At 42.7% G+C, this 21,913-nt stretch overlaps 1 long non-coding RNA gene across 1 annotated transcript; it reads left to right on the top strand.

The window, feature by feature from the left end:
- Positions 1-2,700: 2,700 nt before the first annotated feature.
- LOC115647263 lies at positions 2,701-20,089 on the top strand. The gene is made up of 3 exons (XR_003999247.1): positions 2,701-2,712; positions 3,426-3,429; positions 19,992-20,089. It is a non-coding gene; the product is annotated as an uncharacterized LOC115647263 (long non-coding RNA).
- The last annotated feature ends 1,824 nt before the right edge of the window (positions 20,090-21,913 follow it).

Genomic DNA, 21,913 nt, shown 5'->3' with positions numbered 1-21,913 from the left:
CTAATGACTGGATGAATCACAGTCCTTATACAGTCTGTGAAGTCACTTTTCATTAACATCCCTAAAGGTACGTTAATCACGGGCAAAGGCGTTTTGGACTGAGTGGCTGGTGGTTGCTACAATTTGTGAATCACGGGTGGCCATTTCATTTTAGAGGGCTATATAATCAAAGTATTTGGAGGGAAAACATTAGCCCTGTGACTGCTTCCTGGGAGGGGAGGGGCAGTAGGAGGTGGCAGAGTGGGTGAGTATAGGGAGAGGGTGTCAAGAATAAGGCCTAGCAGCTCTGCCTGTCCAGTCTCCTGGGCTGCATCAACTAGGCTGCTTGACAGAACACGCCACCTGATTGGTTAGGAAGCTAGTCAGCTTGCTTTTAAATCTAGCAGTGGCAGTTTGCTGGCTACTCAAAGTTTTTGCTATGGCTGTGATAGTGCCTGTTCCTGCTTGTTCACTGCCTTGCTCCCCTCTCACACCCAGCCTCACCTTTCCATTGCCTCACTCTAGGTAACCAGACCCTGGGCTCCAATTCCTAGCTACTGATACCTGCTCTGTTAGGTATGACCAGCCCCGTCCCAGTCCCTGACAGAGGGATTGGGGATGTAGTGAGGGGAGGGGGATGGATCGTGGGGGAAGGTGAGAGGAGTAAAGGGAGAGGAATTGTATCCTAACCCTGCTGCATCCCCGTTCTGCCTGTGTACCTCAATCACCTTGCATTCCAAACCTGTGTCAGTGCACCCCAACACTGCCTTCAGGAGGTTCCACATCCTGGCATACATGCACATGCTTAGCCAACCCCCCAGAATGCATTCCACCCAGCTACAGTCTAAGAACCACTTTGCAGCCTTTCACAACTTGCTCATCCTGAGAGTACATTTGCATGTGAGCTGTGAGTCCCACCTCCTGTAGAAGTGCTAGCTCCTGTGTTAGCTCTGCTTGACCTGGAGCACTAGAAATAGCAGTGTAGCTGGGGGGTTGCATTGGTGGCAGCTTGGGCTAACTGCCAGAGTATGGATGCAGGGGGGTCAGGTCGAATTCATATTTAGGCAGCTAGCCCAAGCCACTGCCTGTGCTACCCTGGCTACACCGCTATTCTTAGGGTGCTAGCTCAAGCAGAGCTGGGATTGGAATGTGTATGTGAGCAGTCTTCCCCTTCCCACCCACTCCTGCTGCTCATTTAGCTTGATGGCATTTACCTTCTCAGTAGATATACTTTTCTTTGTATTCTGAAGTGTTACCTTGCTTAATTTACACTGTAGACACAAGAAAATATTTGTTTCTCTAGGATAGACTGGACTTATGCACTGCTTACAAAACACCTTTTTAAGAATGTATTTCCATCACATATCTATAATTCTTTATATACAGCCCATACATATTAATCACTCGTGGATTACCAGTTTGCATGATAGCTCACATGACACCTTTTTAGATGCAGATTATGACAACAGTTTGTTGGAACAATGAGTGTCAGGCCTGGTGTAAGTTATGGTACGGTGTGTCCTCTGCCAATTGGCATTGAGGGACAGCTTAGATCACAGTATTGGTCAACCTTTTCCCTTTTTGGTATATTTCTTGCACTGAATGTGAAAAAAATCAGTTAATCTAAATTTTGGTAATTAGGCAGCAATTGTATCTGAAAGTATATAATTGGAACCTCCAGCAAGCATTGAAACCCAGTTAGTTGATTTACCTGAGATACTAGATGTGAGAGTGTCATATAATGGAGCAAGTTGCAAACGCTATTTTGTACTGTAACCTCCCTTACGTATTACAAACTCCATTTTGTGGTATGTGCAAAACTCATCCAACATTTCCCAATGCAAAGTTATTGTGGTGATTCCAAATAGCTGCCCTACTCAGGAAAGGTGCTTGACACCTAGTTGAGAAAACTATCACTGAGATACCATCATAGAGTAACCTGGAGCCATTGACTTATTTTTTTAAAAAGCTAGCCCAACCCCATGGAATAATTTTTTTTATACAGGGGCACCAGTATTGCTGGTGGATCTGCAGCTTTTCAGCTTGGGTACCTGGTAAAAGGGAGAGATACTTGTATTTAAAAGTGTCATGGAGGGGCATCCCTGAGCCGGATTGCCTGCCATTCATTGCAACATGCAAGAACAACTGGCTGGAAAGAAAGAAGAAAGGATAGACTCTGCCTAGTCTGAAATGCTGACAAAACCTCAGATTCACAGAAGGGGTGAGATCAGACTAGGGACGTGTGTCTCAGTACTTTGTTGTTGTGTAAAGATCTGTAACTCTCTAGTACTTTGAGTAATATATATGTGGTTAAGAAATTCCTTTTGCTAAATCTTTGTTCCTTGTTTCCTGTCATATTATCCCTGAAGGGGTTAAATTACAAGCAGAGTGCCTGCAGCTAGGTGGAACTCTGAGGGAGTGTGTGTAAACAACTAGGGCCTTGGGAGGTCTGAGGCACTAGTTTGGGGGAGTTGGGTGGCTGAACCGTGGGCTTCCCTGTCCCAAGGTAGGGTTCAGACAAGAGGTTTGAACCTGGGCATGTGCCATAGAATACCAGAGCTATAAACAGCAACGCTCCCTAAATCATATCCAGAGCCAATTGTCTGAGTACGTCGGCTCAGGAATTTTTCAAATAAACTCTTGTGGAATTTAGTCTAAGTTTTTTGTGGAAATTTATTAGTTTTGCTGAACGTTTCACTAGGAATATTTCTCATGTTCAGGATGACACTTCTGGTGAAAAGGCAGGGCGAGGGAAGACCCATCCCGAAATAGCCAATAGCCTAATAGTTAGGGCATTCTTCTGGGATAGCAAACATTTTGAGGGAGGGGCTTTGCTAAATCCTGGAGGATAGGGTGTCACAGGCAGCTAGTCAGTCAGGGAGTGGTATTGTTTGTCAAAAGAGGGTTGAGAATCCAGTCATTAGCTGGGAGGGAGCTGGTTGAGCCCTCCATAGAGATTATTTTGTTTAGGGCCTCATTTAGCCTGGTACTGCCTGGACATGTTGGATAACAAATACTCATTCTCATTAAACAAGTGTCGGAACCTAGGAGCAGAATAAACATGAACTATGCACTGCCCTGTATTGCTGCATGCATGGAGCTCAGAGAAGACCTGGGGTAAGAGGATCCAACACTTGTAGCAGCACCATAGCACAAGTCAGGAGTGAAATAAACTGGTGTACGTGACACATGGAGGAGGGAGGGTTGGTTCTCCGCTTTCTTGCCCCTTGTTTAGTCATTCACTCCTTTGCAAACTGAGGGCAGAGTGTGTGTAAAATGCTTCTGTTCTCATGTTTTAGCTAGTAATATTACTAACAGTCTTGGTGCTATTCCTGCAAAGTTGTTGGATGTAGACTGTGCACACTGATTTGGTGGATGCTGGGTGTCGGGTGTTTCAAGCCTATCAAATCTGTTTCTTTATGCTATTTATATAGCACGCCTCACAGTGGTGTTGAGGATTCTGCATGTGGCTTTCACCACAACAAAAACATTTTAAAAAATTCCTTTGTTTTACACTTGTGTTTAGTGTTTACATGATTGCTAGCAGGGGTGAATTAAATCTCTACTGGGCCCACAGCCACCCTCAGACAGTTGGCAGTATGAGCTACGCATGCCAGTCAAGTTGCAGTCCTTTGACTTTCAGCAGCTGTTTGCTCCCTCCCACCCTTTCTCTTCAGGAGACATCATGACATGACATGACATTTCACCATTCTCAGGGTATGTCTACATCTACAATTTTGCAGCGCTGGTTGTTACAGCTGTATTAGTACAGCTGTATAGGGCCAGTGCTGCAGAGTGGCCACACTTACAGCAACCAGCGCTGCAAGTGGTGTTAGATGTGGCCACAGTGCAGTGCTGTTGGGCGGCTTCAAGGGGGGTTCGGGGAACGTGAGAGCAAACCAGGGAAGGAGACCAGCTTCCCCGTGGTTTGCTCTCGCGTTCCCTGAACCCCCCTGCAAACTTCAGGGAAGGAGACCTGCTTGCTCGGGGGTTCGGGGAACACGAGAGCAAACCGGGGAAGGAGACCAGCTTCCCCGTGGTTTGCTCTCGCGTTCCCCGAACCCCCCTGCAAACCGCAGGGAAGGAGACCTGCTTGCACGGGGGTTCGGGGAACGCGAGAGCAAACTGGGGAAGGAGACCTGCTTGATTACCAGAGAGGCTTCCTCAGGTATGCTGCGATACCTGCTTATTCCATGGAGGTCAAGAAAAGCGCTGGTAAGTGTCTACACTTGATTACCAGCGCTGGATCACCAGCGCTGGATCCTCTACACCCGAGACAAAACGGGAGTACGGCCAGCGCTGCAAACAGGGAGTTGCAGCGCTGGTGATGCCCTGCAGATGTGTACACCTCCTAAGTTGCAGCGCTGTAACCTCCTCACCAGCGCTGCAACTTTGTGATGTAGACAAGCCCTCGTCCAGAGGTAGCAGCAGGGAGTCAGCAAATATTTTGCACTGTGCTATTTCCTGTACAATGACTCTTTGCTACACTAGGGCTGCTCCAAACAGGTGGCCCAGGTTCCAAATAGCTTGTCAGCTCTCCAATTAAAAAGTTAAAAAAAATCATTACTCGTTTCAGCCCTTGCAATAAGTAACAGATTAAAATGTACATTGTGATGGGGTACAAAAAAGCTAATTAGAAAATAGCTTGAAATAGTTTGTCTGATATACAAATAGTTAGTATTCAACTAAGAACTCAGGAGAAGTGGAGAAGGTGCTAACCCAAATGGGCAATCTTCTCTAAATCAGTTACTGTACCAGAGAACTGGAGGGTAGTAAATATTGTATCTCTTTTAATAAAAGGCACAAGGGGTTGTTAAAGGGAAAGGACTGAAAGGCAAAAGAGGAGTGTGTGTGTGTTAAGGCCAGAGACCCTTATACTTTCTGTCTCCCTAGGTTCGGCCTCCCTGTTCAATGTCTGTCATCTGGTAGGATCTCTTCTCCTGCAAAGAGGAGCCCTCCCACCCTAAATAATGAGGAGTCAATCAGTAAAAGTAAAATCAAAGTGTACTGAAGAGTTTATAACAGAGTGGGACAAATAAGAAGGGGAATAAACAGCAAAATTGTTCAATACAGTCGGATTATCCCCAAACTCAATCCTACAAAAAAGATATAAAAACCTTCTTCACAGATCAAAGCGACGGCAGGTGCTTTGGACCTCAATCATCTGGCTAACGGGAAGCCTTTGGAGAGGAGCTCCAAGGAATCCCTTGATGTTCCTTCGGGATCACAGGAAGACAGAACAGATGGTACACTCAGGAGAACAGCATCAGATGGTGACAAGCGTAAGTGTTGTCTCTTCTCCTTCTCTTTTCTTTTTACAGGTGAGGAAGCTGTTAGAGGAAAATTCCTAGCCTTTCTATCACTAGGATGGATAGATATCTGCAGGTAAAACCCGTGACCATCCCTGGCTTCGCTCAAATGGATAGCCCCGAGGCCGTGATCAGGGCAGCCTTCTATACACTTGCCTGGGAAACCCCTTAGAAAAGGTGGGAAGCCCCTTCTGGGAAACCCCTTAAGAAAACCAGTTCTGACCAGAAGTTGTTTACAACTCCAGGAGAGATTAAAGAGAGGAAAAATTAACCTATAATTCACATGGGTACAAAACTCCATTTTGGAACCAACATGGATTCCTGTAGTCACGAAACATATGAAAGTGAACCCAACCTAGCAGGATGAGCGTCAGTACCAGGTAAATGGGATGAAACAATAATCAAAATTGGAATTATTGAACACATTGATGGGAATGATAATAGGGACAAATCTGCATGCTTCTATAAAGGAAAATGGTCTCTCTCTCACCAATCTACTAGATTTATGAGTATATATCAACAAAATAGTAGATAACAGAACTATCTGATATTAAACTCTTTGGGCTTTGAAAAGCTTCTGTTAAAATCTCTAATGAGATATTCAGTAAAACTAGGATATTGTGTGAGACTAGCTATTGTAATGGATTAAAAACTGGCTAAGATATTGGCTAAGCAAACTACTGGAATAACGAGTCAACTTTTTGTCATGTCGAAAACTATCAGTGAGGTGCTCCAAAGTTCTATATTGTGGTATTTAATATATTTATTTGTGATCTGGAGAAGGTGAGAGCACAGTGAGGTGGCAAAATATGCAGATGACCTAAATATGTAGGTTAGCGAAAACTAGAGAACTGAGGAACTTCTGAGGAATATAACAAAACTAAGCTAACATGATGGAAAGGGAACAAATTGTTGACAAATACAAAGTAGTGACTATTGGAAGGAATAACTTGAATGTCTCATAGACATTTCTGGATTTAAAACAAGCTGTAACTACTGAGGAAAAAGATCTGGGTGTCACTGTGGGCAGTGCAATGAAAACCAGGGCTGGCTTTATGATCCGCGGGGCCGAGTGGAATACTCAGTGGCGGTCCAGGGCTTCGGCAGCAGTTCAGTGGTGGTGGTGGGGGGGCGCTCTGGGTTTTCTGCGGCACCGAAGGACCCCCACACCGCTGAAATGCTGCCAAAGACCTCTAGAGCGGACCCTCTGTCCGGCGTGGGAGGGGGGTTCTGACGTACCCTGTGTGTGGTGGAGGGAAGAGGGGTGGCTCAGGCAAGCCCCAGACCGTCCTGTTTTTATTTTCAGAAATATGGTCCCCCCTAGGCCTAAGAGACTTTACCCAAAAACTAGCACCAGGTGGGCAGGGGGAGATGGGTCCACTTGGTATTGTGACCAGGTTTGTGTGTGTGAATGAACATACAAAAACAGTGAGAGAGGGACAAGCAGGAAAGCCAGAACAGTAGCCGCTGAGCATGGTGTGACCCTGGGAAAAGCTTGACCGCTAGCTTTTGGATCTATTCTTAAGAGACTTGGGGCTGTAAGCTAAGAAACTGCTTCTTTTGTTCTTGGCTCCTCCTGCATTCAAAGGGAGGTTTTTGTATATTTCTTGTAGATAAACAAGACTGCTTCCAAGGAAATATCAGGTGCCATCAATTACTACTTCTAGCTGGAACATTGCAAGGAACCTTAGCTCTGACTAGCAGTTTGGGTTCAGAAGGGGCAACTATGTGGGGCATGGTTCTGTTTTTACCCTGCTTGTGTTAGTGGTGTGTTGCTAATGTTTTCTAAATGAAATCCATGGACTCCAATGTTTTAATATTGTCCTTACAGGAGTATGTAACATGTGAAAAACTCAGTCGTTAGCTGGTGAAAAGCCTCAAAGTAGCTTTCCAAGATAAAACAAATTATGTAATATTTGTGTTGGGCTTAGAGACCTTAATCGGGATCAAAGCCCCACTTGTGGCATAACATATACATAACAAAGAGACCTCTTTTACCCCAACCGGTTTGCAGTCTTAAGTAAATCTAAGTGAAAAAATACATTGCGCAATTAAAGATGTAAGCAAATACTTTGACCTGAAATTACTTGAATGATTGAAATAATTTAAAGGATATTTTCTTGGCTAATTCCAGTGAAATATAGATCCCCTGTTGCTGCTCCCAAAGTTCATTATAGTGTCAAATCTCTAGTTGTTACAAGCAGGTGACAAGAACTTCACTGTGTTACACAATTGTTACAACTCTACACAGAAGTGGCACTGGTTTAACTAAAGGTGGTGTGCTGGACCCTCTTTCGTTGATTTAAACCTGGCTCACATCAGCTTTGCCTGTATTAAATATAAGATCATCCACACACACAGTTGCACTGATTTAACTAACATAGCACCTTAAATTAAAATGGTTCAATTTTTCATATGTAGGTTGGATCTTCTATTTTACATGTAAGAGCTTTGCAGCTTCCAGCATAGTAGGCTAAATGGTAGATGTGACTTTTCTCTACCTAAAATTCAATCTTTGTTTTTTATTAGGCATATGCATTTGACAAACTTCCTTTTCTGATGCTTCCGTGAAAAAAATACTGTTGAAATACCAGGCCATGCATGCTTAAACTTCAGCAAAACTTTAAAAAGTTCCCCCAGATAATAAAATCATCATCATGTAAAGGTCATGAGAGTTTGTTCTTGCTTACATTTTCCAAAATTCCACTATATGTTCATAGGAGCGTGTGATTGGAAAACAAAGAAGTTCTGTTACAGGCAGAGAGTCAAAAACTTGTTCGATGCAACAAAATAGCTCTTATGATTAAATTACAAATTATGTGGTTCACTAACTTCAGGTCCCTCAGTTTTAGTTGGGAGTAATTAAAACAGGAGCAAAGGTCCAAACATATCTGTGACCTAAAGGTGTACTTTCTGGTAAATGAGCAACCCAAACATTTCTGGGTGGAAACTTCCAAAATGACACACGTGAGATGTACAGGCACACACAATGTATTATAATAGAGCACCTTCTCATACTCTGGTATTATACCACTTCCTAAAGGAAGAACACTTCCCCTAGATGTTTAGCACACAGCAATGTATGCCTTTGCCTTTGTTTTTTAAAAAAACAATCTAGGTTAAATTATTGATTTTTTTGTTCTAATATTCAAAAAAGCTAAAATTGAAAATGAATGCTCTATTGCAACTAGTGTGTTTCCATTCCTAGTAAGAAAGCACTCCATTTTCTTATTGTCCTGTTTTATTTAGCTATGACTTTTATTGCCTTGTCTCAGACTTTGTCACAATTTTCAGTCTTTCAGAGATTTTGAAACTTTCAGTTTAACTACTGAGAAGGTGCATCATGTAATATGAATCAAATCCAGGTGCTGAATGTTTAATAATAAATAATTTTCTATAAACCAACTGCATCCGCAGTCCAGTTCCCTGTCCCATCACTTAGACAATGTCTCCACTTTTTGGCTAATCTCTCGCAGGATCCGTCTCCTTTTGCATAAACCTTAAACTTTTCCTTTTCATCTTTGAGGCACTTAATAATTGACCTATATCTACATCTCTGCCCTCCTCAATTTTCCTTCAACCTCTTCCATTCCGTCAGTCCTATAACTCGTAACTGCTTCTTCTGCTTCTGTTCTCATCTTGTGGCACATCCTACACCATTTTGTATATCTGGAACTAATTCCCAATTAAGCTGTGCAGAGCTTCCACATTTCTCCTTCAAAGAACTCCTAAAAACTCACCTGCCCTGTGATACAAGACAGATAATAAGAAAAATAAATTAATGACAACTTACATGTTCAGGAAGCTATAAATGACTGAAAAAAATTAGAATGGAAACGCCTCTGCAATCTTTACTAGAGCTAGTCAAAATTTTGAAATGTCACTGATAATTTTGTTTTTTACCAGTGTATAGTGGCTGAAATGTTTTGGAAATTTGAAATGCTGATAAATTTTCATAAAAAATTGAGGGGGCAAGGGGATGAACATTTTTCTGCATTTTTGAACATGTTCTAACCTTACTTATAGTGGTTGCTGTTTCTGCAGCTATAATAAGCTAGCATTAACTGCCCCAATTGAGTCCACAGTGCTGCATTTTGGAAGAAAAGAATGAACATGTCCATGTCTGTTAAGCAGTAATGTGATGTAATTCAAAATGGATTAGATTTTGATCTCAATTACAGTGATATAAATCTAGACCTACTACAGTGTGGCTACTCCAGAATTACACCAGTTTAATGGAATTCAGAATCTAGCTTAAGGACTGTCTTTTGATTAGATACAATGCATAACAGTTGTTTTTGCTCACCAGTAAATCTTCAAGTTGTCCTTTTTGCAAGTTATCTGGTCTTTTTGTAAATTCCTGTTGAAGATTAAAAGAGTTAAGTGTTGTTGTTTATTAGTAGTAGTATTCCATTTAATAAGACTCAAACCATTCACAATCTCTCCATATGGCCTAATTTCAGTAGCATTTGAGTAGCACATGACCTCTGAGTCATCCTATTGTCTCATTCACTATGAGTAAGGCCCTAAATTTTTTGGTTCACTTATTTTCTAAAATGTTTCTCATTCCCTTAAGCCATTCAAAATACCCTTTTATCTTGTTTTGTTTTATTGATGTCCATCTTGTTTATATACTCCATTCACTTCTATTTCTTTATAGTATCCATTACCCAAATGTAGGCCTGTGAGTAGGGCCCTTCCAAATTCACAGTCCATAGAATACTGGGGTTGGAAGGGACTTCAGAAAGTCATCTAGTTCAACACCCTGCTCAAAGCAGGACCAATCCCCAGATTTTTACCCCAGTTCCCCAAATGGCCCCCTCAAGGATTGAACTCACAATCCTGGGTTTAGCAGGCCAATGCTCAAACCACTGAGCTATCCTTCCTCCCCCACCTCCATATCACAGTCATAGGATTTAAAAAATCATAAATTTCATTATTTCAGATATTTAAATCTGAATTTCATGGTGTTGTAATTGCAGGGATCTTGACTCAAAAAGGAGCTGGTGGTGAGGGGGTTTGTGTGTGTGAGTGAACATACAAAAACACAGAGAGGGACAGGCAGGAAAGCCAAAACAGTAGCCTGGATTCATCTGGGTTCATGGCTGTGAATTTGGTAGAGCCCTGCCCATGAGCATTCTCCTATTAACATGAGCAGAGGAATCTGGCAGGAAAACACCTGTGGAACTACAAGAGACAAATTAGGAAGAGGGCAGTAGCAACTCTGCAGTGTGCAGTCTTGTCATAATTAGATTATTCAGTGTTTGAATAGTTTCAGTACAATAAATAACCTTATTTAATACCGAGAGAGAGATTTTCTCAATGCATTTTCTATTCTATCTCCTCGAGATCTACCCATAACACTTGTAAAGATATCAGATTAATTTGTCTAAGTTCTTCTGTTTGCATAAACTTTTTCCATTTTCTGACTTTTTTCAGCTGACAGCACACAGCTCTTCTTTTCCTCACCCTCATCGGTTAGCACATGATATATCTTAGAACTATAGTTGACTTATGTCTCCTACGGAAATAAACAATTGAGATCATTTTACTTCCAGCATTCCACTTGAGTGCCTTTCCTAATGAAAACTGTTTCTTTATCAGAAACAAAGGTTAATTAGACAATTCTGTAATGTACAGCTTGTTGCCTTGCTGCAGATGTTTATGGTTATTTTCAGTCATCTAATTGTCTCAGCATAGTCAGTCCCACCCTGATCCAGTTAGTGCCAGGTATATAGCTTTGCCTTGCCATTAGGTGCTGGAGTTCAATTGGAAACTGTGAACTCTGACAGCAGGGAGGTAAAGTTCCTTTTTGAAAAAACAAAAAAAAACAAAAAAACCCTCTGTGGAAATATTCTTCTTCTATAAAGCAGGTTGTGTTGTACCAAAAAGAACCATTAAGTTGTAAGACAGTTGCATTTCTCTCTGTTTTTTTGTATGTGTGTACAGTATACTGTGGTATAACTTCACAATTTAGTGATGATCTTTATTTATTTTTAATTTAACAGAAAATATATTTGCCATTCAAATGTTATACAGTGTATGCTCGGGAGGGAGATAATTTGTGTCCACTTGCAGTCTTATGCATATTAGCTTTGTTGGTAAACCTGGTAAGGATCATGCTGGTGCACATTAAAGGTCTATGTTCACGAATTCTAGAAAGCACTAATGAGATGAAAGATCAATGAGAGGTAATATATGGAAGGTCTGTGATATACTAGTCTCTGGAAAACTGGAAAAATGTACTTGTGCCCTTCTATGGGATCTTTTTTATTATTATAGGTACTGTGTAAACTTCTGAGTCTAAGTGGCTTATTCATTTTGTGGCTGCTATACAGATTCATGGTTCCTTTATTAAAAATTGTTTTATCCTCCTAGTTTCATCTTCCTGGTCTTGTCTCTAAATTAGCTTAAGGGGAGAAAATACTCCCATGCCTCTTGCATGCTAGAGAGAGACTGAATAAATCAGGTGGTTCCATTACATACTCCCTGGGAACTAGCCAGAGGAAAGCATGACTGGCACAACCCTATTCAGTAACCTGTGCCAATCCACATAATACAGAGCCTGTGATGCCCAGATCATGTTGCCCCTTTGGCCTGAGAAGTTAGTCAGTATTAGAGACCTTGCCAGTTGTTTCCATTAGGAGGAGAAATGATGGATTCAGTATTTCTCTTAGTGCAATCCTGTTTAATTATAGAGAGTGGATACCAAGTCCTGAACACAACAGGAATGAAGAACAGGAGGCAGTTTCTTGTTCAGAAATCTGAGTCTGCTTTTCCAGCAACTATTGTGCCCATAATAAGATCTGTCTCTGACCTTCTGCTCAGGGCCACATATGACGGCTTCTCTTGCCTTTCTCCCCCACCCCTCCTCCCTGTACATACACTCAATGCCCCAGTCCTGAGGGAAATCCCTCAGCCCACATGGTTCAGCTTCTGCTCAGGCTTTCACATTCTGGCCAGTGCTTTGGGTGAGGGCTTCTATTATATCGGCTAAACAGAGAGGGGGATTTAATTGCTGCTTCTATTTAGCCTGAATGAAGGGTGCTTAGGACACCCATCAGCTTTACCGAGGTCTGTAACTGATGATAACCTCCCAGCATAATAGGTATAAGAAGCAGTTTCAGTATTGCTCTTCACAGGTGGGGGAAATTTCTGTATTGCATAATAAATGGCAAATTTCTGTGCAGTTGTCCATTTACCTAAACATTTCTGCTAGTTGAACAGAGTCAAACTTCACAATACTGAAACTAGAGATAAATATGCAAAATCTACATAGCACTTCAGCCACATGACTTCCATTGCTATACCGTATCAGACAATCTTTTTAATATTTACTTCCAGCTTTCACTTACCTGTGGTAGATAATGTTATAATTCATGGCTAAAAGCTGGAGCTGTGGGCACATTAATAAATAATAATTAGCTTTGTTATTCCTGATTCGCTCTGACTTAAACCGTTTTCTTTGACTTTTCTCTCTCTGAAAAGGCTCTATTTGATCCATTTACCATGTGTGATGATCTACTAAAATCTTCTTTATGAAAACCCAGTTTACTACTATTTTGTGTTTTTTGAATTAAGCTACAAAGGTAAATTTATCCACAGAGATGCCAAAAAAGTTCTAAAGTTTGTGCCCAGGGCAGAAATAACTGTCAGAGGAGCCAAACTTCTTATTGCTTGGAGGTTCATTTACAGATTCTGAGAGACACTGCCTGGATCTTCTCCCATAGCTCTGCCATCTTCACTGAGAGAAGCTTTACATGAAAGGGTGGGTGTGCAGTCATGGATTCATTCTGTTTGGTAGCACTAAAGTTGTACATAGCTGTGAACCCTACTGAAATGCCTTATGGGCTTGATACAGCTCCCACTCAAGTCAATGCAAAGGCTCTCGTTAACTTCAATGCAGTGAATGGGAGCTGCTGGGTGCACAGCACGACTGAAAATCTGTCACACACTTACTTATGCATTTAAGAGCCTAACAGAAAAGTAGATAATAAGCCAAGATTTCTTATTTTATTTTAGGACCTGGGCTGGCTCCAGGTATTTTGCCGCCCCAAGCACGGCAGGCAGGCCGCCTCCATCAGCTTGCCTGCAAGAGATCCCCGGTCCCACAGATTCGGTGGCACCTAAGGAGGTCTGCTGAAGCCATGGGACCAGCGGACACTCTGCAGGCATGTTGCTGAAGGCAGCCTGCCTGCCACCCTCCTGGTGACCGGCAGAGCGCCCCCCGTGGCTTGCCGCCCCAGGCACGCGCATGGCGTGCTGGTGCCTGGAGCCACCCCTGTTTAGGACAGCAGCATTTACTCAATAGGGCCAGTATTTGTGGATTTTGGGGAAATACACATCCACTTCCCATTAATCAAACCATTATTTTAGGGCTGATTTTTGCACCTCCTGAGTTCCATGGGAGTTTTGAGTATATATGGAACGTTGGATTGAGTTCACAACCACGTTTTGTGTAAACACACAAGCCAGATCCAAAATTTCAGCTAGATATGTGGTTGCCTTCTCTGCAGAATGAATTATTTGGGTTGTTGTTTTTTTTTAAACCTTAGTTTGTAGTCATAAGGAAATAGGGCCATATGCTTAGCTGGTTTTATAGACCCTAAATTAAAATGTTAAAATTAGGTTGGTAAAATATCATCTATTTGTTTATCATTAAATTATATAGAACAATTATTGGTTCTTGTACTTCATTACTCTCTCAAACATGTAAATTAACATTCACTAAAACCCCTCCCTTTTTTTAAAAAAAATCTGTAATAAATATTTGGATTCAGTCTCCCCTCTGCCACACACATGCAACCAGTGTGTCAGATACCATGAATTTGAATTCAGTAGAATAACCCTCCCTTCTTCCAGTTCTGAAGATCTTTCAGATCTCACGTAGGGTTGTTCTTTTTAAAGTTTCTCCATCTGACTCTTCTATAACTACAAGAACTATGATTTACTCTAGTATCGTTGTGGGATAGGGATAAAATATGTGCATTATCTGGAAAGGAATGTGAAAGGAAATATTCAGTCTCGGAATAAAAAAGGGTTTTATATTTCCACACACTAGTAAGGTTATCCAACCATGGAGGAAGGCATTTCTAATGTTTCACTCTTAATTCTAGATTGAGTGCCTATATTGTTCCCTGCAAAAAAACTTTAAAAATAAACATTTTTAAAAGGTGGTCTGTATTATGTCATGATGCTTTTTTTACAATTAAAACCAAATGAGTAAAAAGGATGACTTGTTTAATGAAGTCCTAACACCAGTGCACGCAGCCTGGGTGCCCCTTCTCTCACCAGCACTGATTTTACAATGGTGTAACTCCACCTATCCACTGGAATCACTCCAGTGTAAACTAGGAGTATTAGGTTCACTAAGGCTATATGTATGCTGCAATTAAAAATTCCACAGCACCAAATCTCTGAGTCTGGGGCAGCTGATTTAAGCTTGCAGGGCCTGAGCTGTGGGACTCTAAAATTGCAGTGTAGACATTCATGCTCAGAGACCCTCCTCCTTGCTAGGTCTCAGAGCCCAGACTCCAGCCTAGGCCATACATCTACACTGTAGTTTTGTTCCTGCAGCCCAAGCCTAAGTCAGAGGACCCAGCCAGCCACAGTTGTGCCATGGGTTTCTGACTAAGGTGCAGGCATACCTTAAGTCTGACTCTATAGACAAATTATGCAAACATAATCATATGTCCCCTTTTAAACTGAGTGGCTAGTCAAAGTTTGGGATCTTGTGGGTGTTCCAGGTAGAAGTAGAAGTCAGTGATGGAGTCTGGTATTCTCGCTAATAGAATTTTTGTTTATTTACCAGGAATGTACAAGACAAACAGGGGATAGTGTCCTTGCTCCCAACAGCAAAGCTACTATTTTCAGCTGGCACCTCAAAAGCTCTTTCTACGTTTTTTTCCAAGGGTTGAGTTGCCAGCTGCTTGTTCAGTGTGTCTCTGGCCTTTCACCCATCAAGGCACATACAATACACCTGTGGTCAAATATTAAATTCAACCCTCCACCCATATGGTGCTAATTTCTGTGTCTGCAGGGGCTCACATACTCCTTTGTTAGGAGTGGGCTTGTGATTCATTTATCTTAAATGAAAGATGGCAGTTAGATTTGTAATGGTACCATTAGTGCAACTGACCTGTACATACCCATACTAGATGTTCTATTAAGAGTTAAGGTTGAAAGTGTGTTTCAGTAAAGTCCAGCTAACTGAGCCCTCCCAAAAACAAATCTTGCTTTATAAATATTGTACACCTGAAAAAAAAAACACCAAATCCCATCAAAGGCTTAAAGCCTGGAAATGACCAACGTGATCCTGCAGTCCTATAATCTTTCACCATTCACTATCACTCCATCCAATTTATGCCTTAACTTTGCCCCTTTGTGGTATTCTTTCCCCCTGTAATGTCAATATTTGTATGGGTAATTACTGCTTTTATATATTTTAAGCATGAAAAGATTTTGGAAGGAACATATTCCGAGGTCACATGAAGTCATGTCAGCACTCTCTCTTTTCGCTTAATGCAATGTGTTGGTGGAGTAGAAGAATATTTTTATTAATAGAATTGGAATGATTAATCTGTTTGGTGTTATGGAATGTAGTGATTATATGGTGCTGTAGCTCCATGTAAGCAAATGAGCACCTTGCAAACTTGTATTTTTAAATGTGTTGTATAATAACTAATTTATGTAGGTCTGGATTCTCCTCTCACTTGTACTGGTGTAAATCAGAGTAATCTGGGTACGGGCCAGGTTTGGCAAGAGCTCTGAAGCCTGTCCTACCCTTCTGATGAGATGATGTGAGGGGTTCTCCATAGTGGGATCCATGTAGAACATGGGTCAGCAACCTCTGGCACACAGCTCACTAGGGTAAGTACCCTGGTGGGCAGGGCCAGTTTGTTTACCTACTGTTGGCAGGTTTGGCTGACCGTGGCTCCCACTGGCTGCGGTTTGCTGTCCCAGGCCAATGGGGGCATCGGGAAGTGGCACGGCGAGGGATGTGCTGGCTGCGGCTTCCCGTCACCCCCATTGACCCAGGACCGCGGCCAGTGGGAGCAGTGATCGGCCAAACCTCCCAACGTGGCAGGTAAACAAACCAACCCAGGCCACCAGAGTGCTTACCCTGGCGAGCTGTGTGCCAGAGGTTGCCGACCCCTGATGTAGAACATTTTTCCCACAGTGTCCTGTCCCACAAGTTCCCATGGGAGGGTGTGATCTAGGATATGATAAGAATCCAGGGAGACACAGAACATAAAGCCTTGTAATTTTATATTTATAAATGATGTTTATCTTTGTACCTTACAAGAAAGCCTTGATCAGCCTGATGAACAAGATGCATCTATGTTCCTACAAAACCTACTTTACAATCTTCTTCTGAAATCCCCAGTTAATTCATCTTCCTCTCCTTCTTATCAGTATCTGCCAGGAAGAATGTAGCTGCCATGTTCAGGAGAAAAATATATTTTGAACTTATCAGCTTGCTGATCAAATTAGTGATATCTGGATCCACACAATGGATGCCAGATATATTATTTTTCACATATACCATCTACCTCCTATTTTTTTCCTTTTCTTCCACATTTGATAGCACATATCTTAATTTCAAGTGTTAAGTGTTGAGAGACAAAAGAGCTGAAATTCCTTTATTCTGCATCTGATTATTTCAAAACTTGGTGCTTAGTTGGATCGTAAATAATGTCAAATGCTACAATTGTATTTTTTCATTGTAAGCAGCAAATTCCAAACATTGGACCAGATTGTGCCAATACTTTAAGTAACACTCCCGACTGAGATCAGTAGGGATTCTGGGCTAAACTCTTGTGGCGCATATAGCCAGCCTTACTCATCTTTCCTGTGAATAAAGGTGGCAGCTTGGGCCCAAAGGGAATTTGATATCAGCAGAAGCTTTTTGTATAGAAAATCTCAATGTAGCAAGGTTACAAATGTATATTTAGGATTTTTTTTGTGACTTGTTAGTGCACATCTCTGTGCATCTACCAGATTTCTAACGTACAGTTTCACATTTCCAGTAAGATGGAAGTGAGTGTCTTGCAGTAAAGTCTCAAGACAAACAGAAAAGCCAAACCCAAAATAATTGGATAGTTTAGGCCACTTTTCAGTATTTCACTGTTAGGAAGACCTCTGTGAAACCATAGATTTTTAGACCTGTAGCTTTTGATGGTTGCTAAAGTATTTTAATGCTGAGCACAGTAAAAGCCTGGGGCTAATAAATTGTTATGAAAAATCATTACTGAGCACATACAGAGGCCAAATTAAAAATAGTAATATCCCCACTGTATTAAGTCCATATTTTTAGATTACTGCAGGCAGCAGTTCACTTATTTTTTGCCTAAGGGCTAAATGCTGTTTCAGTATGCAGTTACCTCCAAACAGGTGCACACATGGATTTACAAACCAGCTTTAAGATGCTCCCATATTCTGGATAGCAGCAGACCTTCCTGTTTTATCTTGTAGAATTTATTCTTTCTGGAAGCCTAAATAATCAGCGCAGGGATCTGTATACAGGCCATTTCCAAAGTAAGAGCAGGTATATAAAAATATGGCCATCAAGGCTTCTGAGTCTAAAACTCTGCCTGAAAAGCACCTTTAGGGCTTCTGCTTTGTGTAGTGCTGGGGATTACTAGGAAGGGGAAGCCAACTTTCAGCCTGCACAGCCCCTGCTTGGCACAGGGTTTCTGGTGGGTACTTATATGCAATGTCTACCAGAATTTTGGCTAAGGTATTGGGCACATTTTGGTTTGTCACTAGTCACCTGTGGCAGGGTACCAGGGCACTACTTTGTCCCCAGAACATAAGAGGATAATTTTCTGTTTGCCTTCCACAGGTGATGAGGAGGAGGAGTATTAAAAAGGGCTGGTGGAAAGACCAGGAAAAGATTGCATGTGGGGAGGCAGGGCTTCATGGACAGGCGCTAAGACTTGATGACCCCCAGACTGAGGAATCTTGTTGTCCTGTTTTACATCTGCGAATTGGTTCTTCTTATTATGGTAGCAGTAATCAGCAGGAGGAAAGGCTTAGTTTATATCTGTTGAGTCCCCCATGTGTCCTCTGTCACACAGTCCTGGTTAAAGGCAGCAATGTTTTATACTGTTACGATGAGTCACCAGACGGCACTGTTACAGTCTTAGAAATTCTGTTTCTTAATGCAGGAGCACAGTCTGACTTTGAAACAATGCTGAAAGGTTGGTTTGATGCACTCTTTTTTTGTGGGGGGAGGGTGAGAGGGGAGCTGCTGCAAGCAGCAGGAGAGTTAGGTCTCTTAAACAGAGTCAGCAGCTGGGACAGAGTTGCTTCCTGGGAACTAGGTATTTGTTTTTTGGTAGAGATTGCTGAAATAGGGGATTTTCTGCAAGCTGTTAGTGCCCAATTGTGTGCAAGGACTGGTGTTTACAGTGAAAATTAAACAAATTGCACTAAAACTATATCCTGACTCTATATCACTGATTTGTCCTCCAATGGAGAGCCAACCTGCAATGCCCAGGAATCTGCTGCTGCTTGGCAAAAGGTGACAGTACTAAACTCTAAGGGTGGGGGCGGAGTTTGAAGGCTAAGACATTACTATGGAGAAGGTGCAAGGAGAAATCCATTAGTGTGCTACAGTGGATTAAGTATGAGAGATCTTTTGAGATTACCCAGGTATCAAATAAGAGAGATGGTCTGATTACCTGTCTGTATCATGCGGCTGACATTATGGTATCTAAGTGCATTCAAAATTACAAATAGGAAAACAGTCTGGGGGATGGTTTTCTCCCCATATGTGGTATCATGCTGACCGAGTGTATGGTAATGGGGTTTTCTTTAAAGATTTTATTTTGCAAGAATAAGGGCTTTACTGTGTCTCTTGGCTAAGCAAAATTTGAATAAGTTACATGCGGCCTGTATATTACCCTGTTGTTGCAATTGGATATGGATATTTTTCCTTTCCTTTCTTGAACTGTTGGAGAGTGATACTGTGCGCTGCTGAAAGACTACTTTTCTACTCCCAGAGGCAGCTGCATTTCAATGATTGGATTTAAGTTAGTCATGTGTAGACCTTCCTTCCACTCCCATTTGTGGTTTTGTTTTAAAATTTAGATGAAGGCACTAAACAGCTTCCGCAACAGCTCAGTAGCAGCTGTGAAAACAACCTGGCAACCCTGTTTTGCCATTATTCCTCCCTTGCACAGGAACCTGGCAGGAGGCCAGGGTTCAAGCCATGCAAGGACTTTCTTTACTCCAATGGGAAAGATGATACCACAGTTGTGGACTTCTATTTGTACTAAGGAAGATTTGGTGTGCTCCAGTAAAAAGGGAAATGGATGGATAGATCACTTTAGACTCATGGGAGAGCTAACTTTTGGTGGCTTTGCCAGCACTGATTGCTCTGGTTTCAGAAGGGAGCAAGCTTCAGAGCAGTTGCTCTCTGGCACTTTGTCCCCGGTTCCAGCATCTGTCTCTATTTCCCTACCCAACCCTTTGGGATAAGGAACAGTGACTACAGGGAGATGACTTGTAGAAGCTTCCAAGAAAGGAGTAGCAAGTCATGTTGCCTCTACTCTTTCCTTCCACTTCTGTTGGGGCTGCTGTGGCCTCTTCTACTTTCTTCTGCCTTCTGCATCCCAGCCAAGGGAAGTCCTGGAGCCATAGTCTGTAGTCAGTTTGTAAAGTTGGACAAGCCCTTCAAGGGCAAAGGGGTTATTTAAGTGGCAGCCTGTGACGATGCAGTTCTAGCAGGACCCAACTGAGAGTGCCAATTCAGGACCAATTGCTTAAACAGGGCAGTTACAGCCCAAGGCTGGGGTTTTTCCATCTCTAAGGCAAACCAAACCAGCCAGACAAAGAGGACTTCTGTTTCACCCCACTGGCTAACCACAAGTCACACAAGGAATTTCCTTAGACACTCCAGTTTTCCAGTATCACCACCAGTCCCACTCATCCTGGGAATGAATTGTTATGAAAACGAACACTTCAATAAAAGAAAATGGTTCTCTCGATCCCAAATGACCAAGCCCCAGACCCAGATCAATATACACATCAGATCTTATCACAAATCACGCTGTTGCCAATCCTTTAGAATCTAAAATCTAACGGTTCATTCATAAAAGGAAAAAGATGTAGATGAGAGCTAGAATTGGTTAAATGGAATCAATTACATACAGTAATGGCAAAGTTCTTAGTTCAGGCTTGTAGCAGTGATGGAGTAAACTGCGTTCAAATCAAGTCTCCGGAGTACATCCACAGCTGGGGTGAGTCAGTCAGTCCTTTGTTCAGAGCTTCAGTTTGTAGCAAAGTTCCTCCAGAGGTAAGAAGCAGGATTGAAGACAAGATGGAGATGAAGCATCAGCCTTATATAGGCTTTTCCAGGTGTAAGAGACTCTTTGTTCTTACTGTGGAAAATTACAGCAAAATGGAATTTGGAGTCACAGGTGTAAGTCCCTGTATACTTTGCTGAGTTACAAGGCATATCTGCCATGGGTCAATGGGCCATCAACCAGGCTAGGCAGAGCTAACACTTAGGGTATGGCTACACCTGAAATTTCAAAGCGCTGCCGCGGCAGTGCTTTGAAGTGTGAGTGTGGTCGGAGCGCCAGCGCTGGGGGAGAGCTCTCCCAGCGCTGCACATAAACCACATCCCTTACGGGTGTAGCTTGCAGCGCTGGGAGCCACGCTCCCAGCGCTGCGGCACTGATTACACTGAGGCTTTACAGCGCTGTATCTTGCAGCGTTCAGGGGGGTGTTTTTTCACATCCCTGAGCATGAAAGTTGCAGCGCTGTAAAGTGCCAGTGTAGCCAAGGCCTAACTTGTCTGGGATGTCTCCCAGAAGCACAGCACAAATTTGAAATACAGACAGTATAGAGCCAATACTCATAACTTCAACTGCAGAATGATACATACACACAGACAGCATAATCATAACCAGCAACCTAGAACCTGGTCTTAGACACCTTATCTGACCCCCTTTACATAAGATTTGGTGCCACTACAGGACCTTGGTTGCAACCACGTTCTAATGGTACCAGATTATATCAATAACGTCACACAGCCGTAATTATTCCCACACCTGAGAAGGTACATCACCAATGCACCTTGTTCTGAAGAGCCACTGAATTAATCGGTGGTTTGATGCAGTGACGAGCTGCCAAAATCTTAACAACCAGTTCCCTATAAAAAATTCTGATTTAAGCGGGTGGGGGGGAGGGGCCAGGAGAGACATCCTCGTCGGGCTGGGGCCCCTGCAGGGCCTGGGCCAATTGCCCCACTTGCCCCCTCCCCTCCTTTCTGGCCAGCCCTGGAGCTTGCAGCAGCCACACACCCCCCACACACACCTTGCTGGGCCATTCAAAAAGTGGCAGCAGAAAGACTCCAGAGCTCAGCTGAGCTGCCCAGCTGGTGCTGGCGGCTGGCCACGCTGCAGCTGGGGGGAAGTGGGGGAAGGGTCAGGGGAGCCTCAGCCTTCCCAGCTGGGCATCCTGGGAGCAACAGGATGGTCCAGCCTGCGGACCAGAGTTCTTTGCCCACCCCCGGCCCTTTAACAACCGGTTCTCCATGGAGGTCTAATTTTAGCAACCAGTTCTTGAGAACCTGTGGGAACCTGCTCCAGCTCACCACTGGTTTGATGGTTAAT

Source organism: Gopherus evgoodei, chromosome 1, assembly GCF_007399415.2.
Source record: "Gopherus evgoodei ecotype Sinaloan lineage chromosome 1, rGopEvg1_v1.p, whole genome shotgun sequence".
NCBI lineage: Eukaryota > Metazoa > Chordata > Testudines > Testudinidae > Gopherus > Gopherus evgoodei.
Note: the sequence above shows the minus strand (reverse complement) of the source record. Positions and strands in the feature narration are given on the sequence as shown.